The sequence below is a fragment of the Geospiza fortis genome, unplaced genomic scaffold (assembly GCF_000277835.1).
Source record: "Geospiza fortis unplaced genomic scaffold, GeoFor_1.0 scaffold29, whole genome shotgun sequence".
In the NCBI taxonomy this organism is placed as follows: domain Eukaryota; kingdom Metazoa; phylum Chordata; class Aves; order Passeriformes; family Thraupidae; genus Geospiza; species Geospiza fortis.
In genome coordinates, this window is record NW_005054349.1 from 1,036,833 (window position 1) to 1,064,210 (window position 27,378).

The following is a 27,378-nucleotide window of genomic DNA, read 5'->3' on the forward strand; positions in this document are numbered from 1 at the left end:
CAGGCTGCTGCCAGGCCATGAGGGGCTGTGCCAGGCTGCTGCCAGGCCATGAGGGCCGTGCCAGGCTGTGCCAGGCCAAGGACTGTGCCAGGCTGCTGCCAGGCCATGAGGCTGCTCCCTAAGGAGGGGATAACCCAGAGGGTCAGCTCTGGTGCCATCTCACACCTCGCCTGGCTGCTCCAGGTGCTCTCACCTCCCTGCCAGGGCTCTGTTCTGCAAAGGAGCTTATCCTGAGTGTGTTTGCCTCGCTCTGCTGGGGATGGAAGTTACCTTTAAGTGCAGGGAGAGGCGACAGGGCAAAAAAACCGCTCTCACTAATTCAGTAATGTGCTTTTGACGGCCAGAACCAGCTTGCATTTCACACTGCTGCTTTAGGTGCTGCTGGTGCCGCTCCTTTTGCCAGGGCCAGTGCCTTGAGGCCAGGGCTTGCTGGGAGCATCCCCTCAGCTTTGCTCCTGACAGTTCTGGGCCATCACCAAAGGGTGCAGAGCTCGTTCCTGTTCTAATTGCAGGCAGCTTTGATGGCAGTGGGAGCACTGTGTGTGTGAAACACCATGGATTCCTGGCCAGCAAACACCAGCCCATCCCCTCACCACTGATGGACAGTATGCTCCCAACACAGGAGAAAATTAAACCCTAATGAAAATGGATCCTTCTGATCTTGAGACCACTTTAGAAAACTTGGGGACAAATTGCTCTGGCAGCCTTTGCCTGGATGGGGCTTGCCTTTCATCTCTTTAGTTTACTGGTGGTTTCTTCCCCCACATGCTTCATTTGATGCGCTTGGATTTTATCTGGTGTTAGAGGGAGGCTGAGCTGTGTTCATCCTGATTTCCCTCGCCCTCCTGGGATGCAGGATCAGGACAAACACTCTCCCGTCCCTTCCCTCAGCCTCCTGAGGGGCTGGGGACAGCCCAGGGCTCTGGCACGGGTCCCCTGGCCCTGGGGCAGTGCCAGGCCGTGTCCCACGGCTCCTTTCCTCTGCAGGGCGTCTGCTCTGCCACTGCTGCTTGTGCCTGTGACAGCTCCTCTTCCTGCTAACTGTTATTGAATTACAGAGCCTCTTAATTGTCTCCTTTTCCTTGAAGACTAAATCAAAGCAACTCTTTAGTTCATTAGTCTCCTTGCTGTCTGTCAGAACTGACTTTTTTGACTGAGCCTGTCAGGCTGAGCTCCTCCTCCCCTCTCTCCCAGTGACTCGGAAGGAATTCACCTTCCAGCGGTGTTTTTATGCCTCAAAGTTGCATTTTGGGGACTCCCCTGTGATCACCAGGGAAAACCAGCCACAGTTGCATTGGGGGACCAACAGAGGCGAGGGAAAGGGTGGCCCAACCTGTCCCATCCTGTCCCAACCTGTCCCAACCTGTCCCATCCTGTCCCATCCTGTCCCAACCTGTCCCACCCTGTCCCACCCTGTGCAGCCCCATCCCTGGTGGGCAGCTGAGCTCCCAGAGACTCAGAGCAGCTGCCCTTGGGGAAGGCTGGCAGGATCTGGTGCCTGACACGTGGTAAGGCAAGATATCTTTCCTAGAGTGTGGATCCAAAAATTATTCCTACAAGGTGCAGAGTCGCATTGATTGTATTACTGGATTATCAAATGATTAAAGCCATTAACAATCCACTCTTGAGCAATCAACATAACAATGTTTAGTTGCCTTGCAGTAGCAATTAAAAGATGAAGCAATTTGCAATAATTAGGTAGTATCTGGAAAAAGTAGTCCTCATTAAGAGAAGTTAAAAGGACTTTTTCTTATGGTTGAGATGAACCTAGCAGGCCAGTTTTGCTCCTTCTCACCCTCTTTCCTTCCCCCCCTGCATTTTAAGAAAACAATGTTCTATTTTAGCCTTTTATTGCAGCAAAGATCAAAGGGGATGTAGTGACTGGTGCACCCAGGGGATGGTGGCACACGGAGCTGGGGTGGCAGCTCCTTTCCCAGGGAAGCTGTCCTGGGTTTGTGCTGAGCTCTTTGCTGCCCACTGGGATGCCAGGCCACAGAGCCTCAGCAGTTCCTGCGCAGGGAGGCTTTGGGAGCCAGCACTTGTCCAGGCACGTGCCTGCTCTAACCCTCCCTCTGCCCCCTCGGGGAACAGGCATCACCTCCAGGCTGCTGCTGTCCTGGCAGCTCTCTGGGTGCCAACCAGCAGAGCACAGGCAGGGCAGGGCCAGCAGCAGGGCTGCCTGCTGCAGGAGGGGATGGATGCTGTGCCCTGGGCACTGAGCCCCTTGCAGAGGGCTCAGAGCTGCATGCCCAGCTGTGGGGGCTGCTGCATGCTCAGGTGCTGCAGGACCACACAGACTCGTGCAGATGCTCATGTGAGGGCTCCTGGATGTGACAAGACAGGGCATCCTCAGTGCTCAGGAGAAGGAAAACTACTAAGAGCCCAGCTATACTTATTTAGCTGAATTCAGGTGTTTTGAGGTAGTGAGTCAGGATTTTGGAATACCTGGTGCCGGTCATTCCACTGTTCTGATGGCCATTGTTATTGGCTCTAAAGGAGATCTCATCTCTGTACATTATTAACAGGCTTTGCTGGGGCTGGTGGCTCAGAAGATGCTCCATTTCCTCACACAGTGAAAAAGCAGACATGTTCCTCTCCTGTGCCCTGTCTCCAGGCACATACTCGGGTGCTTTTCTTTGTGTTTAGTGCCATCAGCCAGAGGGAAGTGGAGGAAGAGGCATGTGGGATGTGCTTTGCAGACAGGCTCTGTAAGAAACTTGGGTGTGCAAGTGCTGGGCTCTGTGTGTGGAAGTAAAAACGAATCCAGTGCTTGTGTGGAAGTGAATATCCACCGTGGAGGTGCACGGGGAAACTTCCAGTAACAGGTTTGTCAGATCCATGGCTCATGCAGAGATGGGTATGCTACTTCATTGAAAAATAATCTCCTTGGTGACAGTCCAATCATCCTGTCTGGAAGGTTCTGCTCCAGAATTTCAAACAGATTTTCTACCTGAAGGTACAAGTGAAGATGTTCAGGTCAATAAGTAATTACAGACATTGGGATCTGGCTCCTACTCTGGGATTCCCTCTTCTGCTCTGGCAGAGTGAGCTGTGGCCAGGATCTCCTCTGGCTGGCAGCAGGCAGGCTTTGATTATCTGCTCCACTCACATGGCAGCTGGTCTGTGGCCCCTGAACCTCACTGGGACACACGTCCCTGGAGAAATGCCATCCATCTCCACATGGGCTTCAGAGCTACATGGTGGGGCTCAGGAGCTCGTGGGTGAAGTAGAGAAATGTGAGCTCAGAGCACCAGCTTGGGGTGGAGTGATACAAACAGGGTGGCACACTTTGGGGTCAGTGTGGCAGGATTTGGGATTCAGGATTCCCAGCACCGTGCAGAGCCTCCAGTCAGAGCGTGCTGGGGGAAGGGCCTGGATTGCCACTGGTGAGTGATGCAGCACCAGTGTGTCCTGCTGTGCTGTGTCCATATGGGGAACCATCTGCTGGGGATGCAGGCTGTGCCTGGGCGCTTCCCTGGCACACGCAGCTGTGGGCTGAGCTGCCGTGGAGGCACAGGAATCAGGAATGAGAGCAGAGACTGCAAAGCTGTCACCGACGGTAGGAACTGATAGCAGCCCGTGTTCTTTAGCAAACCACTGCTGTCACAAATGGAAAATGAGAATGGATTGAGCTGCATTAGGACTGTGAGAGCAAATCAGCTGCAGTTTCTGGGATATTTAGAAACATGAGGATACCCTGAAGGTATCTTTGGTGATGAGAAGGCTGGAGTGAAAAGGCATTTGAATAGTGGACAGACAGGAAAGATGCAGGCACTGTGATAATTTATATAGTCATCAGGAGCCAAGCAGCATCTGCAATAAATGGTCACAAAGCCCTCAGAAAGTACTCTGGCACATAGTGGCTGTAGCTGTGTTTGGGCTGGAGCAGGGCTGACACGGAGCAGAGATCGTTCCACGCTCACTGCTGGGCACGGCAGATGTAGATCAGACACGTTTGTTCTCTGTCTGCTGAAAGATGAACATGGATTACAGCTCAGGTGTAGCCACAAGGAGCTGCCTCCATCCATCACTGTCACTGGCTGACGTTGTTGGAGCCCACAGGAGTGCATCATCCAGTCTGAGCCCAAAGCTCAGAGCCCACAGGAGTGCATCATCCAGCCTGAGCCCAAAGCTCAGAGCCCACAGGAGTGCATCATCCAGTCTGAGCCCAAAGCTCAGAGCCCACAGGAGTGCATCATCCAGTCTGAGCCCAAAGCTCAGGCAGGTTGGAGCCCCAGGAGTGCATCATCCCGTCTGAGCTGGCACTGTGTCTGTGGGTGCTGGCACAACTCAGGGTGCAGCAGCAGAATTGTGACAGTGGCTGGAACCCAGGGGAGAGGCTGAGGCTGCTCCTTCCCTTGGGGCAGCAGAGTGAGCCCCTTGCTGCTGGCCCAGGGCTGTGGGCAGCACTGGGAGGGCTCACAGGGCTCAGCAGAGCTCCCGTGGCAGTCTGGGACAAGCATTGCAAATGCTGCTGACAGACTCAGACTAGTGTGAGTCTTGGTCTATATTTATGTTGCCAGGTATTCAGACTACTTCCCAGAGTAATGGACTCTGCCAAAATAATTTATTCCTGATTTCAACCGTGTGTGCGCATCTTTCTGCTTTTATTCACAAATAAAAGTTATGTGGAATGCTGTCTTACAGGAACAGAAATATATTTAGTGATTCAGGTTGTGTTATAAAGCATGAAAATGAAGCTCATGTTGTCAGTCAGTGGTAGGTTAAGATGTATTTATACCTTTGGTCATAATTTCTTTGCTTTAAAATACGTGGTTCAGGGTTTGAAGTTGCACAGGAAAAGCAATAGCACTTACAGGGGAAATGTAACAGATGCTTTAAAGAAAAATTCCGTGTGTGAGTGTATATATGTATATACAACATATACTTTGTAATATCTATTTATCTGTCTTTAATGTTTTAAACCAAATATACTGTCAGAGCAAAACAGAGCCTTGTGCTTTGCTGAATTTCTTAAGAATTTTCAAAGCCTGAGCATGTCATGCAAGTCCTGAATTGGCCATAATTATTAAGGCTGAGGTTTTTATTTTAATGGGCTAGACACCCTGCTGTACTGGGCAACACACAGCTGCCTCCAGCAGCTCGTGGTGCTGCTGCAAATTAATAGGAATAGGTTATTTCCATTTTGGAAATGGAGATAAATGACACATTTGGTCCCATCCAGGAAATCTGCAGCAGAGTAGAAAATTAGGCCTCTGTCACCAAGTCCCCTCCAAGCGCTGCACCATGAGCCTGTCTCACCTCTTGTCTCTATCAAAGGTTTCTGAGTGCTTTTAAGTCCTGAGCTCAGTTTGGCACAGTTCTTTGGTGCTTTTACACCAATCTTGCAAGCAGTAATTATATCATTGCTTGTAAAATCACCTATAGCGAAAGATGCCACAGCTCCTGGTGCTGATGGCTGCTCCAGTGGCATCTCCTGGCATGCCTCACAGTGCTGCGTGCTCCAGTGGCATCTCCTGGCATGCCTCACAGTGCTGCCTGCTCCCCTGGCCATAGCCAGGCACACGGGGGTGCCCCATGCAGGTGCCCCCTCCCTCATCCCTGCCTTCATCCCCCCCAGGTTCCCAAGGGCAGGAAAGCTGAGCCCAGGGGCTCACAGCAAGGGATGCTGACCCTGGCAAAGGGAGCTCCTGGGAGGGACTGCTGTGACCAGGGGTGTTTGTCCCTGCTGTGTTTTGGGGTGTGGCAAGCAGCCTGGGCACTGCCATGCTCTGCTTTACGCTGGCACTGCTGGTCCCTTTCCCCAGGAGAAGCACCAGGCACCCCTGCCCTCTCAGCAAAGGGAAAGCCCACGAGCCAAGGTCCATCCTCCAGCCCAGGAGAGCTTCCCTGGCTGGCCATCAATTCTCATTATGCTGGTGCTGCCAAGTGATGGGCGGCCAGGGCTGGTGCAGGATAAGTCAGCTCCAATGACTCGGTCGTGTTCACACTCAGACTCGTTTCTGGTTGCAATGGTGGCTGCTCAGCAGCACACACAGAGCACAGTAGGTGGGGAATTAATTAGCTGTGTGCTTCTCAGAGGGAGCTGCTGAGTGCTGCCCTGGGCACTGCAGTGATAGCAGTGCCTTCTCGAAGCAGCAGGGTCAGCCCTGCCTTTCTGCTGCCGAGCTCCAGAGCTGCCAGGGAGGGCTCCTGCCTCTGCTCCTGCATTTCTCCCTGCTGAAGAGGCAAAGGCCCTTCCCAGCTGTCCCTGCTGAGGCAGAGGAGCTGGGCCAGCAGCATCCCTGCCCTGGTGAGATCACCCTGCTGCGCTGCTGAGGGGGCTCGACCTGCCCGAGAGCTCTCTGAGCCACAGCAGGGGATTGCTGCTTTATTCTTTTTCCCTACTTGATCTTCTATTCTCACCTTGGGCTGCTGTGCAAATAGTCTGGGAGATGGGCTGTGTGTCAGAGTTGGACCAGAAGCTGGCCAGAGGCCCTTTGCATATGCAGCTGTTTGATGTCTGCTCCCTGTCCTGATCTATTTATAGCCCAGAACTTTCTGCAAATTTGAAATTCGTTCTATGGAAACTTACCCAAACTTTCTTTAAATGCTTCCTTGTCCCTGCAGTCCTTGTGGAAAGGTCAAGCTGCGCTCATCAATGTATTGATTACACATTTCTCCTTCTATTGATTCTGGTTAAAGACTCTCATGATAGGTGCCCTGGATACTAATCCCTAAATGCATTGGAGGCTGCAGGAAAAGAGGAAGAAGCTCCTAAAATTGTTTCAAAGTTTGCTGGCTTTTAACATGTCAGCCGTGATTTACCCCCACAGAACAGACCTGAAAGCTCAGGGAAAAGATAATTCCTCTGATTTCAGAATGTTTGATGTCAGGCATTTAGGGAACAACAAAGATTTAATGACTGTGTGCAGCTTGAAAGGAGGAAGTGGGCTTTTTTCCCCATTCCAGCTTTGTGAAACAGAATCACTTTTGTACTGAAATACAGAAGGGAAAATGTAATCCTGGTTGAGACCTGTCCACATGGAACTTGGCAGAGCCTTTGTTTCAGTCGGCAGCCCCTCACAGCCAGGAGGAGCTGCATTTCTTGTTACTGATGCAAGGCTCTGGCTCACCACCAAATCTTCATTTCTTTTGTTATGGGGCACAGGACCCACGGTGGCAGATGCATTTGGTTGAATTATCTCCCGTGGTGTTGTCACAGCTCTGCTGACACTCAAGTTTCACTTTCCTCCGCCGTGCTCAGTGCAATTCTGTCAGCTTCATTGGGAATTCCTTTCAAGCTGCAGGATGTAACGCAGTAATTAGCACCGTTCCCTGCGCAAGGCAGGAAAAGAGGCACCAGGGGATTGAGCTAATATCCCCTCTGTGGGGACTTCGTGCCAAGCCGTGGGCAGAGCAGAGGGGAAGGAGGAAGCCCCAGCCACAGTGTGTGATCCTGCTTGGCCCTGCAGGGAAGGAGAGCTCCGGGCAGGAGGCCAGGCCAGGCAGGGTAACGGTGTCAGGGGTGAGGGACAAGCTCATCCTCACTGCACCAGGCAGATAATTGAGCCAGAACCTGTGGCTGATGGTGTTTGAGCACAAGAGGATGGCTCCCAGCTGGCAGAGCTCTGCTGTGCCTTACACAGCACGGGCTGGCTCCATGCTGGTCTGGCATGGCTCACAGAGCTCCTGCCATGAGGACGAGGAGGAGGAGGAGGGATGAGGCCGAGGTGAGGCTGCTCCTGCCACCTGCGGAGGTTCAGGTGGTGGGGACAGCAAGCACGGTGAGGGCTGTCCAACTGCACTGCACAGAGGTGGAGGGAAACAGCTGCCAACCTCTCACAAACCCAACCAAACCACCCCAACACCGTTTGTTCATTTATTATTTACCAAGAAGGTGGTAATTGGAGCCATTTTTGGTGTTGCCAGTTGGAGAATTTCATGTGCCATCCAAGACACCCAAAACCCTGAAGGTTATTGTGACAGTGTTCACAGGGGTCTGAGGATGAGGGAAGAGACGAGGATCTGACTCCGTGTTTCAGAAGGCTTGATTTATTATTTTATGATATATATTATATTAAAACTATACTAAAAGAATAGAAGAAAGGATTTCATCAGAAGGCTAGCTAAGAATAGAATAGGAAAGAATGATAACAAGCATTCCACAGCAGCAGATAACCATTGGTTACATTTTGTTCCTGAGGCCTCTCAGCTTCTCAGGAGGAAAAATCCGAAGGAAAGGATTTTCCATAAAAGATGTCTGTGCCAGGTTATGAGCAGAGCGAGCACCAGAAGCTCCCAGAGGTGCTGGTCAGGACCTGCCCGGGTCACAGAGGTGCCAGCCCCAGCAGGGCCCCTCGCAGCCGCCACATCCGCTCAGCCGTGCTCCCGGGCACAGCAGCTCTGCAAAGACAGCATTGATCTGAAATTTAAATCCAATGTAGTAACTTAAGCATTTTAAAGTGCCTGTGAATCAATGGGAATGATTGAAGTCAAAATCCGGACGGCCACACAGCTGTATCATATAATACCGGCCCAAGGTTGGCTTTCTCTGAGCAAGGGTATCTTCTAACACAGACTTAATCTTCAAAGAATTTTAAATGCTGCAAAACGCTCATCCTGCTAAAAGTCTTTAATATGAGCCTTTTCTGTGCCCCCTTAGTAATCGGCAGCGCTGTCGCCGGGATTGTGATCTAATGCTTTATGGATGTTTTTCTGCTTCATGCTTCCCAAGGCCCTGGGAGTGAGTCATGTGTGCTGGTGAGCGCGGATCCGATTGCAAAATGCACCGAGATGCCCTGGGAACACACCCAGGCTCTCCCAGGATCTGTGCTGCAGACCAGCACAGCAGTTCTTGGTGGATAAACCACAAGACACTGAATGTGATGGGTATTTAGGATTTGTTTTCAGAGCATAATCCCACTAATACTTTCCCCTCCGTTTGTCTGATCGATGCAAATGTCACTGGAGCAGGCTGGTCAAAGCCTGCAGGACTGTGGGGTGGGAGGCACTGCCTCTGATCACACCCAGGGCCCTGGGGAGACCAGGAGCCCGAGATCAGGATTTCACACGGCGCCTCTAAGGTCCTTGCACTGAACGAGCTGTGAATAAATAGGATTTGCTCGGGGTGCTGGGCTTTATGGAGGGGATGTCATACACGTCCTGTCTTCTGCAGGCTTGACTAAGCCCACACCCACGTGTGCCCAGGGAATCTTCCCGGATATGTTTTATTTGATAGAAAAAGACCTTCCACCCCCTGGACATCAGTGACCAACAGCCCTGTGGCATTTGGGGACCCGCTGGAATTTAGCTTAGCTCTGCAGCATGGGAAAAAGGGCTTTCCTCAGTTTCTGTTCAACCAGCTGCAGATCATTTCCAGACAGCAATGTCTCCTACTTCTTGTATTGTGGGAAACAGTGAATAATGGTCCCCTTCAGTTTTCCTACGTGACATTCCTGATTTTATAGCCTCCTTAGGTGCCTCTTTCCTGGGGGTAGGGAATCCCAGCCCAGGTAATGGCCTCTTGGATGGGAGCCCTTTCACAGCTATGTCCACATCTGTGCTCTTTATTTATTGTTTCCACTCGAACACATCCAGAAGCTGCAGACCAAAGCAGAGCATTTCCCATTTCAAACAGAAATATGCTGGGCAGTCCCGAGTGCAAATAACCTTCTCCACTGCAGGCTCTGGCCATTTATTCCCCTTTTTAGCTTTGTTTTTTTGGAACAGTTGTTATTGCAAGAGAAGTTTTGATTTTTGCACCACGGCCCCTTGGTGCCAGCAGCACTTTGAGGGCTCCCATGGGTTCCATCAGCTGCATCCCCCTGATTCCCACACCAGGGGGAAATAATCAGGTTTTGATGCTCCCCACAGGTACCAGAGCAGCTAGATAAGGTACAAACAGGTAGCATCAATGCCTGTGCCTCAATCTTTGCCCCACATCCTCAGTTTCTGGTTTTACACGGGCTCTACAAGCTCAGGGATCCAAGCATGATGCGCTCAGCAATTCTGATGGTGAGGATTCTGTGTGCACACGGCCATACATAAAGATTATTTCCACCTTTAGATTGGAATAAAAATTGCACATGAGCCGTTTGGGACTACCCCACCTATAGATTTATTGAGCTAGAACCCTGTCTTGTGAAAAATCCCCGTTGTAAGGTTTTGATTGCATCTCAGAAGCTGCTGGAGGAATTGTATTTTAATGTGGTTTATTTTCCTCTGACAGCTCTCGGGAGGCACACACCCACATGGGGCTGTTCTAAATGATTGTGTCATTACATTTGAACCCTCAGTAAAAGGGTGGTTTTCGGCAATTGAATTCATATGTTTAATTTGGAATTTTTGTTTTGTTGCTGTATACAAATTAAGGTCTCTGCCGGTACAAACACAGCTTTCTAGTGAGCCTGGAGGTGTTGAGATGAAAATTAGAACTGTGCAAAGGTTGGTTCTTTTTTTTCTTTTTTTTCTTTTTTTGTTAATGAGGTCTGTAAGGCACGGGCTGGAGTTAGCTGAGCCTGAAAGCTCAGTCCAGAATCACAGCCTGAATTACAGCACAGACCCCGCTGGCAGTGTGGGATCCTTGTGGATGCTGCGTGGCCTGGGTGGGAGGAACCAGCTCTTAGGGATGGCAAATGCTGCCAGCAGCCCCTGCCCGTGCTGTGCAGTCCCAGGGGATGGTGGAGCTTGGCACAGGGCTTTGGCAAAAGCCAGGATTTGTGGTAGTTCTTGGGTCCTTTTGCACACAGCAGCGTTCCAGGTGAAGCTGTGGAAGTTCTTGGGTCCTTTTGCACACAGCAGGGGTGCCTGGGGTAGGGTACAGAGTCACAGAATGGTTTGGGAGGGACCTGAGAGATCATCCACTCCAACCCCCCCTGCCCTGGGCAGGGACACCTTCACCATCCCAGGCTGCTCAGAGCATCCAGCCCAGCCTTGAGCGTCTCCAGGGATGGGGCATCCACAGCTTCTCTGAGCCACCTGTGCCCCTGCCTCTCCATCCTCACCGTGGAGATTTTCTCCCTAATATCTAATTAAGAGTCTAGTGCCTAAACCTGCCCCTTTCAGTCTGAAGTCATGCTGTCCTGTCACTGCATGCCCTTGTCCAAACCCCTCTCAGCTCTCCGAGAGCCCCTTCAGGCCCTGGAAGGGGCTCCCAGCTCTCCCCAGAGCCTTCTCCTCTCCAGGCTGAGCAGCCCCAGCTCTCCCAGCCTGATCCAGAGCACAGGGGCTGAGCCCTCTGAGCATCTCTGTGGGACTCATTCCAGCAGGTCTGTGTCCTTCCTGTGCTGGGCACATTCTGTCTGGGACACCATGTCCTGTGACCTGTAGAGTGTCACCAGAATGCCGCTTTGTCCCTCAGCACTTTCCCCCAGGGGGGTTTGGCCCCCTGTGCTCCATCACAGCAGGGCAGGAGCAGGACAGCTCCTGATCCCCCTCCTTGCACTGAGTCATGGTTTGGAAAAGCAGCAAGTCCTGCTTTGCTTCCCACATCTGGGTTATGAGATATCCATGTCTTGAATTATAATGTTTTAATACAGACACATAAAACTTCTGCCTTAAGACACAAAATGATCTGTAACTATTAGGGATTACAGTTGAATGTTCCTGTTGGGGGAGTTTGAATCCTGAGGCTGCTCAGGGGATTTTAATACTCTTGTCTGGAACAGCTGGTGCCAGTGGAAGTGTGCTGGATGAGACAGGCAATGGGCCTTGTCTTATCTCTCATTCCTCTTTTCATATATTTTTATTTCCATCTGTGAGAGATGTGCCTGTGTTTCAAGATATGAGCAGGGAGCAGTGCAATGTGGATTATCAGTGGAAAGACTGAGCAGGGAGGCAGGAGAGCCCAGGGAAGTAGGGATGCAGCAGGGAGACAGAGCAGAAGTAGAGACCAGGAGATGGCAGGAAAAAAGTGGGGTTTAGGTAGCCCTGAGTGATGGAAGGAAAGGGATTGAGTGGTGGAAAGGCTGAGGGACAAAACCTCCACAGGGAGACAAAAAACTGGGGAGAGGTGGAAACTGGGAAGGGAAGGAGTTCTGGAGAGTGGGCACTAGGCAAGAAACAGGCAAGGGTGGAAGAGGAGGAGAAACCAGCAGAAGACATCTGAGGGAGACACCATCCCTGCAATGCACTGGGAAATTGCCAAGGGGAAGGAGAAATTTCCCTGTTCTTCCTGCAGCATCTACCGCAGATTCTGTGTTGTGGAGCAGGATCACGATGTACAAGTTTCTCTACAAAAAGTTTATCTCCACCTTACACAACTTTTCATTTAAGAGACAAGACAAACAGAAATGCAGACATTGAGGTGGAAAAAAGGAAATAATGAGACCACAGTCTGGACATGCAAGACACCCTTTTAAATGCTGTTTGCAACACATGAACAGTGTAATTGATGTCTGCATTTCTATAGCACAAACTGGCATCTAAAGGAATGTTTGAGGAGGACAGCAAGGTGAATGTTTACAGACTCTGAGTTATCCTGAAGGGTCAGAAGAGGAAGAAAAGGTTTCCCAGGCAAGAGACCAGCAGAGGTTTGCACCATCAGGGTGAAGTGGTGGGACTGGGAGTGGTGGTTAGTTGTGGAAGGGTGCATGGATACAGATTCTGTGCGGTGCCACAGGGACCAGGGCTCTGGGAAAGCTGTACAAGGGGTCAGGAAAGGAGCTGGTTTTGGCAGCAATATTCACCGTGAGCTTTAATGCCTCAGGATCCTGGAGGATGTCATGTTAATGGAGGTCTGAGATAATGAGAGGGCAGACAAGAGCCCTGGTGATGTAAATGAATACACGATGCAAGGAACATGATGCAGAACTTCTAAAAATGCAGACAAGCTCTGGGTGTGAGGTGGTAAGGGCTCCAAGGGGAAGCTGTGTCTGAGGAAGGTGCCCTCATGACCAGCAGCACAGTGAGGGTCTGAGGGGGAGGGAGTGACCACGAGGGCAAGGAATGTCCTTGCCTTGAGGAGAGAAACTGCACCCACTGCCTGTGCAGGAAAATGAGGACAGCAGACAATGCAGAGAATAAGTTATCTGCCTGTGTGTGAGAAACATTCTTTTAGCACAGAAAAGATTCACCCAGGGCAAGAGAAGAAATAACTCTAATCACCACCCACCTGCTCCTCTCAGGCATCTTTGCTAATGCCTCACTTCAGCGTGGTGCTTCACCAGCTGAGGCAGACTGAGATGAAGAATTGCAGTGCACAGCTCCTCCATTTACCCTTCTTTCATCCTCCAGAAACCTCTCCAACATCCAAGAGCTGGACTGTTGCAGGGTTATTGTTCATCCCTGGATGCAGAGTGCAAGTGTGCAGTGCAGCTCACAGCTGCTGACACAACCTGTGCTTATCCCCAGCTGGGCAAACATCTGCTTAGGTGCTCAAAGATCATCCTGTTGGTTGTTTATGTTTATCCTCTGTGTCCCAGGATTCTGTAGGGGGAGAGAAGAGAACCCTAAGCCATTAATTGTGATCATCAAAACCACAGCACTGGATTTTATTCAGCATCTGCATCCTCATTTTGGCAGCCAAAAGTCCGTACTGATCCCTAAGGCACTTGCCAGTGGCTGTTCTTGTACTGTGGGCTGGCAATGACTTTCAAGAGAGCTGTTCAGCCCCTCTTTTTGGGGCTGGGAAATGGTTAATAGCTCCTGTATTTCTCTGCATACTTCCCACAGCGCTCCAGTTTCTGCAGTGCCATCCATCACAGCGTGAGAGGTGCTCAGCGATCACCCACGCCAGCCAGGGCACCGCTGTGGTGCCACAGCCTGCCCGTGCCAGCGCCTTGCCATCCTCCTCACACCTCTCCCCTGGGCTGCTCGGGGAAAAGACATCTCAGCCTGCCTCAGGAGCGCCATTAAGGGAGAAAACAAGCTGGCAGATATCAGTTTTTGAGCCATTCTTATCTGATTTATTGTGAAAGTCACCTCTTTTGATTTAGGTGGCGCTGATAGTGAATGAGAAAACATGTGTTTCTAAAACAATGGCAATGAAAACATTTCTTGTCAGGGACTGTAGTTTATTGTCTTACTGCTTGAAAAGTAAAATATCCAGCAGGGAAGACACTGTGTCATCATAAAGCAAATGTGGATTATACAATACGACAATAACTTCCCGGGAAATGCCCAGAGCCGCTTCTGAGCACAAGTTATGTCGAGTGGTTTGTGCTCAGCAAGGCTGCAAACCCCCTCCATCACCCAGAGGTCTGCCCGGACAGGCTTTCTACCGCTGAGGATGTGACTCATCTGGCTGTGGCTCTGATTCTTCATTTTGTATTGGCTCTTGACCTGGGCTTTTCTCCAGGGCAGGATGCTCGGGGCTGTGTTCAGCATCTCCCTGCTTTCTTGTGTTGGGTGACCCTCCAAGAAAACACCTCCTCTGAGTCATGTCTTAGGGTACCTGAGCAGAACAGCCTCCTCAGAATCAGCATTTGTGCTCACATTTCGTGCCTGAGACCATGCTAACTTTGGCTTCTCCTCAGAAGGAGCTGCAGGTCTCAGTGCAGGCCCTTGGCAGTGCATCCTGCATTTCTCTGTCCCTCTCATTTTCCTGCCTGTGGGCTCCTCTCCCTGATTCTGTTTGACAATGTTTTCTTTCCCCATTTGGCAAGTCAGCTCACCTCTAAGCCTTATCATATTTAAATGTTTAACTGCTCTCAGACCTTAATTAAGAGTAGTAGCAGCAGCAATAGCTGTAGCTGCAGGAATGGCAGTGATTTTCCTGTCTTAAATTTTAATGGCTTTTGTACCAGGCTTTCCAGAAAGGGTGATTAATGGTACCTAGAGAGGCTGAGGTAAATGTTTCTCCACGCTGATTTTTGCCCTTTCTATTCATGGCCCCCTTTCTTGACATGAAAAACTAAAAAGTCCATTTAGAAATAATTCTGTGATTATATTTTTTCTGGGGTTCAGTAGGTGCTTAATACAGCACTTAATATATGTGTTGAATAGGAGCTGATCTCTTAAAGACCCAGCTCTTGGTGGTCTCCATGCCAACTCAGCTTTGCTTTGAGCAGTAATTACTAATATTGTTGGTAGTCTCCAAGGATTTGATGGTTTTGGGAGACTTAAGCTTCCCTAGGCTAACCTTTGTTTTTTCATCTTTTGTACCAGGCTGAAAGGAGTATATGGACTTTTCATTTGATAGGAACACCCGTGCCTGAAGTTTTAGTATTTTAGGTTTGTAGAATGGGTCATTGAGTCAAGGTGTGAAACATCTGTTTGCATTTGCAGTGAGACACCTAAGAGAGTTTTAAAACCAAAATAAAAAAGAAAGGGAAAAAAACCACCCCAAAATCAAAGGATGTGAAAACTCCCTCAGGTCAGGTGGCAGCATCCTGATTATTCCCTTGGACAGAAAATATTTACTGTGGCTTGTAACCGTGTCCACCGGGCGGTTAATTAGCAAAGCAGATATTGTCACAGTGGAAGCAAGTGAATGCAATTCATAGCAAATCCTCCAAGATAAGCAGCAGACACAAAGGTGATTAAGCTGTCAATAAAGAAGAAGCCCAGAGCAGGGGGAAAAGCAGGTGGATTTCAGTACATGCCCACAAACCCAACCTGTGCCACTGAGCAGGGAGCCCTTTGCATTGGTAATATTTGTACTCCCACAAGCCAGGATCCCACACCCGATTGATCCTGAGCAAGGAGTGCCTCTGCATTCAAGACCTTGTGATTTAAACATTCTAAACATTAGCCAGGGGCTGGAGTGGGCAGAGCAGCAGAGCAGCGTGTCCGTGGAGCACGGCCACAACCTGCCTGCTGTCATCTGCTCCTCTTGTCAGCAGCAAGGCACTGGCATTCCGACAGGGCAGCGACCGTGCAGGGACCTTCCCAGCCATTAATGAAGCATCAGAGAGGCACGGCAGTATCATTGCAATCTCGTGTTTTGCAGTCAGGAGGTCTGGGACAGCTGGGCTGGGCTGGGTAGCCCAAGGCTCCCTGGTGAGGGGGTGAACCCTGCCGTCCTCACTGGCATTCCCATGCTGGCTTCTCCCGGCTGATTGCACTGAGGGATGATTGTGAGAGGTGTTTACTTGTATTTCAAAGCATGGGAACAAAGGCAGCAGCAAAAGCAAAACTTTAGATGACAGAGGGAAGAAGAATTATAATACATTTTTAGAATTACTGTATTGTCATCCTCGGTTGGAAAGAGCTCAGATCTAAGCTCTCAGGTTATTTTTTTCAGCTATGTAGGAGCATCTCTGCTTCCTCTTAGCTTGGCACAGTCTAAGATTAGCATGTGAGTGCCTCTGGCTTACAGAGCCTGGCTGTACACATGCCTTCTCTCTAGATCATCAGATACCAGCTCCACGTTTGGACAGGTTATTTCAGATTATTGTGCTATTTGTGTGCTGATATACCCCCATAAAACCAGAACTCTGCCTCATGGTGTTAGAGTATGTGCTATGAAATCTACAATACTTTAAACATCTGTTTTTAGGCTGTATCTAGTAAAGACAATAAGCTTTGATGATTTTTATTTTGTCTTTCTGGAAACCGAACGTGTTTCCTATGGCTTATGACCACAATTCATTTCTAAGTGATTTTCCCTGGCCAATTTCCATTTATCATTTAAATAATCTAGGAACAAAGATGAGGTATTCTGCAAGAAGGTATATGACTCTGTAATCATTCTAGCTTCATATCCCCTCTGGGGGAATTATCAGAGATGAAATGACCTTCCTGGCTATCAAGCACTGCCAGTGTAACAGGGATGGATAATGTGACACCCCTGACACAGAGCCAAAGGCAGGTCGAGCTGATCATGCTGCACCCGGACCTGAAAATGACAGAAACTTGATTAAAATAAATGTGAGAAAGAAGTCTGAGAGCGATGGGAGCCCTCTGCTAGCTTGCAGGAGAGTGGGGAATCTCACTGTGATGTATGGCCTTTACTGTACTTTTCATTTGGACTATGATGAGGGAAATTTACCATTTTACTGTCCTCTCCAGGGACCTTGTTCTGTTCTCTTTGTGCTCTTTAGAAGGAATCCATACCTAGTGCCTGGAAAAGTTGGTCTCTGGCATCCTGTACAACAGCATTTGACACCTACAAAACTCAGCTCCCATTTGTTGGATGATGAGTACTGTACATCTCTTATATGAGTTGTTAAGAGCTTGGGTTGCTGAACTTGTAGCATGCTCCATCACACAAAACTACATGGAAAAATCAATATTCTATATTAGTGCCACTATTTATTTTTCCTCCAGAGACTTCTAGAGCAGTCAACAAGATACTTTAGCACTTATTTGCTCAACTTTTGGGCTGAGAAACTTACATAAGATTTTTGCTTTTTATACTCCCAGGAGCTCTTATCACACTTCTTGGGTAGGCAGCCATCTGTGGCATGTAACACTGCAGAACAGTGTCTAACAGAACTGAAGTTGCAGACAAAAAGTCTGGAAAAGACTTTTGTGTAGACCCTCAAGCTCGAATTTGGCCAAGGGAAATGAATTTTGTTAGTTCTATCAGGATTTCTGCTGTTAAGGAACATATGATGAGATACCTGAAGGGATGTGGAAGCCTTAATGGTCCCAGTGTAAGCTTCCTTAGAGGGTAAATTGGAGTGTTGATAAATATGGGCAGGGCTAAGGGGTCACACCTGACCTCCAGTGGTGAGCACCTTGGCTTTAGCCATTGCTGGTGGGACTGTATATTTATTCCTGTTTGAAAGCAGTGCTCTATTTAACAAAAGGCTTTGCGCAGGGAATATCCCAAGGAGCTCTTTGCTGTAGGTACCACCTTCCTTTAAGTAAGAAACACTGACCCTGGACTTTCAGGGGGGAAAATAAGCAGAAGGGATGACCAGGAGTGCACTTGCTGAGCTGAGGGAGAGCAGGGCCAGGGCCACAGGAGCCCTGCAGCCCGTGGATCCCAGGGGAGCTGAGTGCTTCCCCTCATCACATCCCAGTGCCACAGGGATGCACTTGCTGCTCTGCGTCCTGCTGATGGAGCAGAGAGGGTCTGGAGTCCTCTAACTTCATTTTCTGGAAGAGTTGTGCAAAGAGCGTGATTTATCATGACTGTTATGGTGATCTACCTTGATTTAGTGGTGGAATTACAATGATGGATCATACTTAATTATGATCATTAAAAGACATCAAAAATGTAATCGGCTGTTCATCATATACCTTATAAAGGAAAAAAAAATACCTCAGGATTTTAAAGACCGGGACTCTAGGTGTTGATAAAATTAGAATATGTTTTATTCATGCTGTGACACAGCGTTCTCCCTTCGCTGATTCCTTGTCCGGGCGTTTAACTTCGGAGGCATTGGGGTAGGATTTGAGTGAGACTTTAATGAGGGAAAAGCAACCGCGTGTCCTGGCTTTCCCACGGGCCCTGTGGGGCGCAGGTCGTGCCCCACGTTAACGAAATCCACCGGGCTCCATCCTCGGGGAGAGCCCGTGCAGCAAGACAAGCTGCGGATCAGCACCTAGGTGCGAGTGTTTGGATTCTGGAAAGGCAGATTTGCCCCTATTTGACCTTGATTAAAGTCTGGCACAGTTTAATGAGGCAACATAAAATGCAAGTCAAATGCTCAATAGGGAAAATCTTGTCAGACATAAGGAACAATTGGGATCAAGTCAGTCAGGGCTTCCCTGGGCTTTTAATGACCTGTTAGATTCAGCTTTACCGAGGGTTTTACAAAAAAAATAAGTGATAATGACTGAAGGGAGCATCATTAATATTGGAGTGAGATGGCTAATGGCTCCAGATTGCTCACAGGTGTCAGAGAAGAAAAGTTTCTCCCTGGGCAGCAGGCAGTGTGATCCCCCCAAGCACTGCAGGAGAGCCCATCAAGGTTAATGGAGATGGGGCCCCCTTGGTGCCGTGGGAATGTGAGCAGAGCACTGGGAGGGGCAGGAGCTCAGCACTGGCATCCCTTCCCTGCTGCCAAACCCGCTGAGGGGACCTTGGCAAGATCGGGGAGGAACCATATGGCTGAAGGCAGGCACTGGAACATTTGATAAATATTCCTATTAGACTGTGTTATTAGTACAGTTCGGCGCCACAACAGGAAAGGAAAGGTGCTTTGGTCGTGGTCTGAGCTATCTGAGCAGCAAGCCTTTCTGTTGGCCACTCCTGCTGAGCAAATGCAGGAGTCCATCCAGGGAGCTGAACACAGACGTATCTGTCTGTGATGGTAATTAACGTTGGCACCGTTTATCACATTTCCTTTGCATCCTCAGAGTCTAGCTATGAGCAAATCAAAGCAGGATACATTTTCCAAGAGGTTTGCTTTGATTGAAAGGAGAATTCAGGGAAGTCCAGTGGCCTCTGTTATACAGCACTCCAACTCAGATGATTGCTTATCCCATTTGGCTCTAAAACCTGTAACACATTATCATGCCCCAGTTAACAGATGGCAAACTGAAGACCAGAGAAGATGTGCCCAAGGTCGTACAAGGTTGGGAGACTCAGAGGGTATGGAAAACATCTGGTAATTGCATGTGGTAGTGAAGGGATGCCACAGAGCATCTCAGCCAGCGGTCAGCAGGAGAAGCAGAGAGGGTCACTGGGAGGTTTCCATGCTCATGGAGGTGGCCAGCGGTCAGCAGGAGAAGCAGAGAGGGTCACTGGGAGGTTTCCATGCTCATGGAGGTGCTCGCTGTGGCCAGAGGGAGCTGGGTGCCAGGGCACACAGGCACACAGGGCCAGCAGTGGCTCAGGGCTTGTCCTTCTTCATGGTGAGGCTGTGGCTGGGGCTGGGTGTGAGTGCCCTTGGCTGGAGCTGACCTGGGGTGCACAAGGAGGAGCAGCCACTCCTCCTCCTCTCTTCTGAGTGTGCTCTGAGTCCTGGGCTGGGAGCTGAGCTGGGGCATCCACGAGATGGAGGAAGGACCTTCATGGTGTGATGGGCCCAGCTCAGATTGCTCCTTTCCAGACCTGAGAGGGGCTGGAATTTAATCTCACTGCAGCAATCCGAGTCCCAGCCAGTGGCTGTACAGCAGGGTTTTGACCTTTTCCTTTAGAAAAGCTCCACTTCTTGCCAAAAGGGCAAATTCTTACAAGTGTGTTTCCCTCTCTCCTGTGGGGCTGGAATGCACGTGACTCACTTTTCATTCTAAGAGCAAAGTGTTTTCGCAGAGACAATTGAAAGAAATTAAGAATGGCACATCATGATCATTTATATCATGTGTATCTCAGAAAGTTCATCAATTCATATTACATTAGGGAATATGTAAACTAAATGTGCACTCATTTGGCATAGTCCTCAGAGCAATTATTCTTCAGTTGATTTAGTACACTTGATAAAAATAAAGGTTAAGGAGGATGTTAATTTGGGATTTTTTTTTTTGCTGGTTTTTATAATATATTAGAATGCAGATTAATTCCAGACTTTATAATACTGCATCCAATTCACTATCATATAAAAATAACTTGCATAAATCAGGGAAGTGGGCCTGATCCTTGTGCTTGAACACTCGCAGGGAATTTTGACATTGACTTCTATAGGAGCAGGCCCAATGTCAAAACCTAGATATAGCATGAATCCGTGCCAGACACGTTAGAGCTCTGCTAGGAACAGCCTCATTGGAGCATAATAATATGTGAGAGAGACACACACTGTGAGCACTCCTGGGGTTGGGGGCCCTGGGCAAAATGTTGGTGGCAGAACTAATTCTAGTCTGAGGAAATTAGAAAGCCAGTGTCGTGAAATGTTGTTGCTTCCAAATCTCAGCCCATCAGACTACCCAAGACCTACATTTTTCTGTCCAATTTTGGGGGTGGGGGAGTGTTGGCAGGACATCCTCGGGAGACAGTGAAAAGAGATAAAACTACTGCAGATTTTTTATTTTTTCTCTGAGTTCAAGAGAGAGGAGTGAAAAACCTGCCAGAGCTGCCCTAAAATTGCTAATGAAAGAGAGTGAGAGAGGCATTTGCTTCAATATGCTCAGCCAAAATGGGATTTTCAAAGGAGTCTGGATAAAGACATCAGACACAAAGAAATCAGTACCTAATAAAAGAACTTACCTGAGTCAATCCTGCTGATTGGCTTCAATAGCAGACATGTGGGTGTTGAAGCAGAATTCACTGCAGAAGTAAAAAAAAAAAAAAAAAGAAAAGAGAATGAAGAGGAAAAAGAAAAATAACATGCAAGTAGTAGGGAATGCTAATAACAGGAGTAGGAAAGGGTCCTGCCTCTGCAGGGTTGAGAGACTGCTTCACAGCCCTGGGAGGAGTGCTGACAGTCCTCTCCCTCAGGAACACATCCAGCCTCTATCCGGGCGTGGATCTGCGGGCAGACGAAGTGGAGGAAATCTCCCCAGAAGAAAAATAGGATTATAGAAGCATTGAATAAGGAATTACATGGGAGTTATACACGGGAGATTTCACTGTAGAAAAATGGGGTTACATACAAAAACCTGCGCTTGGTTCAGAAAACTCTTACCCATTGCCTTCTGGCTGAGGGATGGCATGCCTTCATTCTGCTTTCACTGCCACTCCCTGGTTCTGTGGGGACAACCCTGGTGTCCCTAGAGCTGCCTCAACCCATCACAGCCATGGGAAAAGCCTTTTCCTCCATTAATGTTTCCCCCCACAGCCCTGGTGCATTTGGGGTTTGCAGACAGCCCATCCTGCCTGGCAAATCCCAACCCCAGCAGGGCCAGGGACAGTCAGGAGCTGGCATGTAAGGAGTGAGAGTAGCTCACCATCCTTTCCCCATTCCTTGGCACTGCCAGCCCTGAGAAACCTGCTCCCAAGAGTGCTCTTGTCAGCTGAGCTGTGTCTGCAGAGGGATGGGGGTCAGCTCTGCCCAGGGATGGGCAGTCAGCTCTGCCCAGGGATGGGCAGTCAGCTCTGCCCAGGGATGGGCAGTCAGCTCTGCCCAGGGATGGGCAGTCAGCTCTGCCCAGGGATGGGCAGTCAGCTCTGCCCAGGGATGGGCAGTCAGCTCTGCCCAGGGATGGGCAGTCAGCTCTGCCCAGGGATGGGCAGTCAGCTCTGCCCAGGGATGGGCAGTCAGCTCTGCCCAGGGATGGGCAGTCAGCTCTGCCCAGGGATGGGCAGTCAGCTCTGCCCAGGGATGGGCAGTCAGCTCTGCCCAGGGATGGGCAGTCAGCTCTGCCCAGGGATGGGCAGTCAGCTCTGCCCAGGGATGGGCAGTCAGCTCTGCCCAGGGATGGGCAGTCAGCTCTGCCCAGGGATGGGCAGTCAGCTCTGCCCAGGGATGGGCAGTCAGCTCTGCCCAGGGATGGGCAGTCAGCTCTGCCCAGGGATGGGCAGTCAGCTCTGCCCAGGGATGGGCAGTCAGCTCTGCCCAGGGATGGGCAGTCAGCTCTGCCCAGGGATGGGCAGTCAGCTCTGCCCAGGGATGGGCAGTCAGCTCTGCCCAGGGATGGGCAGTCAGCTCTGCCCAGGGATGGGCAGTCAGCTCTGCCCAGGGATGGGCAGTCAGCTCTGCCCAGGGATGGGCAGTCAGCTCTGCCCAGGGATGGGCAGTCAGCTCTGCCCAGGGATGGGCAGTCAGCTCTGCCCAGGGATGGGCAGTCAGCTCTGCCCAGGGATGGGCAGTCAGCTCTGCCCAGGGATGGGCAGTCAGCTCTGCCCAGGGATGGGCAGTCAGCTCTGCCCAGGGATGGGCAGTCAGCTCTGCCCAGGGATGGGCAGTCAGCTCTGCCCAGGGATGGGCAGTCAGCTCTGCCCAGGGATGGGCAGTCAGCTCTGCCCAGGGATGGGCAGTCAGCTCTGCCCAGGGATGGGCAGTCAGCTCTGCCCAGGGATGGGCAGTCAGCTCTGCCCAGGGATGGGCAGTCAGCTCTGCCCAGGGATGGGCAGTCAGCTCTGCCCAGGGATGGGCAGTCAGCTCTGCCCAGGGATGGGCAGTCAGCTCTGCCCAGGGATGGGCAGTCAGCTCTGCCCAGGGATGGGCAGTCAGCTCTGCCCAGGGATGGGCAGTCAGCTCTGCCCAGGGATGGGCAGTCAGCTCTGCCCAGGGATGGGCAGTCAGCTCTGCCCAGGGATGGGCAGTCAGCTCTGCCCAGGGATGGGCAGTCAGCTCTGCCCAGGGATGGGCAGTCAGCTCTGCCCAGGGATGGGCAGTCAGCTCTGCCCAGGGATGGGCAGTCAGCTCTGCCCAGGGATGGGCAGTCAGCTCTGCACAGGGATGGGGGGTCAGCTCTCCATTTTATCCTTTCTGCATCTCCCTTCTGTTCCGGGCCCAGGTTCTTGCAGACACGGGCACACAAGCAGGGAAGGTTTTGTTGTGCTCCTTTCACATGGTCCCTGCTTGGATTTGTGTGTGTAGGAGACAGCTGGATTCACGAGGATGCCAAGTTCCAGCCATCCTTGGTGCAAATCCTGTTGGACCATGTGCATCCAATTCTCCTCCCTCCCCCGGGTCGGGGGCGCTGGGATGCCGGAGGAGCTCGCCTTGGCTGCAGAAAGGGGGGCTAAAATTAGGCACAGGCCTTCCTCTGTCCTCAACACAGCCATGGCAGGATTTATTCCCATCGTTTGTGCATCCTTGGGTGCCTTTTGGTGGCACTCTCCAAGCGCAGGCCTGAGGGGTTGCGGTGAGGGTGGCTGGGAGCTCTCGTCTGCTCAGGGCTTTGCTTTGGATTATCAGGCAGCACAGGCAGGCCCGTGGTGCCTCGCTTCCATTAAGCTCATTTTTTGGACCAGTGAGTAAAACTACACATTTCCACATTTTTTTGGAATAAGAGAAGCGTGCTGAGCTGGAGTTCTCAGGGTGCCAAATGTGATTTCACAGCCACTATCCAGATAGAATTGCCCTTTAACATCATCCAAGAAGTTCTTATACACAAAAATTATTCTGTCATACATAAAATGGCCCAAGTAATTTGGATGAGTTATTTAATCAACTTTGCCTTGCTGTAATCCACGAACAATTTATGATGTTCTTGAATGTCCTCATAATTCAGTTATTTCTTGCTAGATAAGTTGCATGAATAAGTTGTGGCCTGTTGTCTGCATGTAAGTGATTAATTAATTGCATATTTCTGGATTCTGGGGTTTAAGTGCATTGGTCAGTCTAATTGGATCAGTAGGCCACATGGTGTACTTATGTTCTCAGGTTGGATGGATGCTTCTCCTTGAGAGAATCCTCCAAGAATAAAAATTCCTGATCAAGCATTTAAAGCAGGCTGAAATGCCAGGATGCAGGCAACCACAAACTCCATCAATTAGCAGAGTGCTGCTGGCATCCCAGAAAGCAAAGTGCTGCATTGTGCAAGCCTTTTTCCAAAGGAGAATTCCAGCTCCTGAAAATATTCATAGAAGTATTACCTAATAATCACTTTGCCAAGCTCACTCCTGCCAGCAAGTTCAGTTGCTAAAACACATGTAAAGTACAAGCTCAACTGAAGCAAATTTCTATGAAAATTATGTATAGCACATGCTTTCATCCGCTCTTCTGAGCTCTCACGGTGCTGATATTAAAAGGATCAGCAGCATCTCTCTTTGCACCATGTTTATTGCAGTTTCATGTAACCTGAATGCCACGTACATCCTGGCTCTGTCATTAATTTTAAGCTAGGTCAAATTCATACATATTAGATAATAAGCATTTTTAGTCCCCAAATGTGTGTGTTAATTAATTTTATTTCATTCAGAGTAATTGTCCTTATAGCTCTGTGCTCATTAAAGGAAGAGGCTGAGAATCCTCCTTTGTGCTAGGCTTAATTTGGGTGGAAATCACAGAAGCTGCCTTACAACTTCTCTGTCAATGCAGATGAGCTCTGACTTGCAGGCAGCCCCCCTCCTCCCCACTATTACTGACTCAGGAGTCATTTCCAATCCCTCAGTGTAAGCACACATCACTCTGAGGAGGCAGAAATTACATCCAAAGCAGTAGAAATAGCCAGGGAGACCTAGTTTTGTGTGGTTTCCTTTTGAAAGACCTGAGCACCTCGTACTGAGTGGCAATCCCCACAATGAGGAGGCGCTGGAGCAATGAGGAGTTAACCCTCCCCATCTCCTCACTGTGCTGTTAACCTGGCCAGGGTTAACCAGCTGCCCTTCCAGGTGGCACTCGGGGTCTGTCACAGTGCATGTGCCCTGGCAGGAGGCTCCTCATGTGTAACTGACAGCACAAACTGCAGTTGAGAAGCAGCTCGTGGGAGATCAGGTAGACTTGCTGAAGTTGGTACAGATTCTGAAACTATTTGAGTTGGTTTTTTATGATTTTGTTTTGTTATCTCGTGTTTGTTAGCAGGGCTTGTGTGCCCCAGACTTGTCTTTTCTCAGTGTCAGCCTCTTGAGCCTTGAGACCGCTGCTGCAGGTGCTGTTCATTAAAAACCCATTTTCATTTCTTGGGAATTTGTAAATGAACCCTGCACAGGCTGGTGTCTCCTGCAGCACTGGTGCTGCTGGACACCTTTGTGTCCCTTTGCGTCCCCTTGTGCTTCTCACTCATTTCCCCTGTGAGAGAAGGGCTCTTTAGGGGTTCTGCTGTGGAGCCAGTGCTCGAGCTGTTGGATTTAGGGGAGGTGTGGCTCGAGCTCATCTCTCACAGATCACAGCAGAGGATGAAGATGCTCAGCACCTGCTGGGTTGGTGAATGTTCCCTGGTGAAAGGCTGCCCTCAGCTCTGCCTCCTGTCCCCCAATTTTCATTTGCAGTTGACATCTTTCCTGACTCAACCAGACATGCAATACTGAATAACACATTTTAGCCCTGAGTTAGCTACTTGAGGTGTGTCTAAAAAATGTATGAAGCACCAGCCTGGGTCTTGGCTTTCCTTGGTGAACTTCTGAAGATGTGATGGGTGAGGAAGCATTTGAGGAGGAGACAGCCCCAAAGGGAACGTGTCCCTCCAGAGGGTGATCCTTAGGGAGCAGAGCAGCTCAGCCTCTCCTATAAATCCATCATTTCTCCTCACCTGAAGAGGGCAATAAGATGTGCAGCTGACAATCATCAGACATGCAGCCTTCCCTGGCCAAAGGAGAAAAGGCAGTTTAAAACCAAAGGGTCTTGAGGAGACTTCTCTTCCAGCTGAAAGACTTCCACAGAAAGTGCCTCTGGTGGCACTGCACAGGGAGCCTGCCTTTCTCCAGCCCTCTCGAGGGTTCTGTTTGCACCATTTTTGCAATGCTGATCTTCTCAGCTAATGCCTTGAATTCCTCTGCCTGGAAACGCAGTGTGGTCCTCTGAGACCCCTGGGCCTATTTAATTTCATGCATGTGTAAGATACCTTTTCCCTTTTGGCACCACGATACCAGCTGCAGTCACTTTAAACACTGCCAGTTATCAGAATCTGTACAGGGGACAGGAGGAGGGAGAAGATAATGGATTTGCCTTGAGAGCTCATCTAGAAATCCAGCCCTACACAGCACACTGCCTATGTAATGTATTACTTTTTAATAATGTAAATATATTAACATTAGAGCGGTCTTCTCAATCTTCCATACCTAAACATTACATCACCATCAGGAGCAAATGTAATTAGATATCATAAATATGAAAAATATTGGGGCATTAACATAAAGAGCACCAATAAGTTGCTTTGCTTGTCATGTAATGGAAAGGCATTAAGGGTTCAGTGTGCTGCACAGGGATGGAGCCTAATGCGAAGGGACAGCTCTGGTCTGCAGAGCCTCACCCGAAATAACTTCACAGGGACACTGGCAGGGCTTTTTTAGGTCTGAAAGTTAACATTTCTGTGAAGTTGATTAGTGCTTGCGAACGCTCTGTGCTATTTTCTAATCAGTGACATTCGCTCTCTTGGTTATTTAATGGTATTAGCAGCAGCAAGAGTGGAACCATTTGTTTCAGGCCAAGCAATCATAATCCTGCTCACTCTGGGTGCTGGTATTTAAGTATGCGTGGGATGCTGTTTTCATCCCACACTCCTCTTCTATGAGATTTTTGCTTTGCAAAGTTTTCCAGTCTCTTGGTCTTCTGCTTAGCACCCTCCAGGTAAGGCTGGAACTGAAGAAATGTCAACCATTTTAAGTAAGGTACAATGCCAAAATGACAGATGAAGATTTTAAACTTCCAAAGCAAAAAGGAATTATTTAGCATGGCTCTACTGGGAGTACAGGCTCATGCTGAGAAAAAATGGGATGCTTTGAATGACTTTGTGGTGAGGAAATCTGTGGAATAGCCCAAGAGGGAAATGCTGAGTCCTTGTTGCTGGGGTAGATGAGATCCACGTTGAAGACACCTAACCTTGGCTGGAAGACAGGTCAGTGGTGCTTTCCCAGCAGCTGTGCAAGGGCTTTTCTGGGTTGGTCAAGAGCTCCTTGGAGCCCCAGGTTCACATTACCAGGTGCAGGGAAGGCTTGGTGAGTGATTCTGACCCAGAGCTGCATCCTCGGGCACGGAGGGGAAGCAGAGCGGAGCAGCGTGGCTGTGTGCAGCCAGCAGCAGCTGAGATATCCTAGCTGGGCTGAGATAAGGCTGTCCCTGCTGCTCCCCACCCCGTGCTGCCTCTGAGTGCCAGCTTTCTGAAGCACCCACCGTGTCC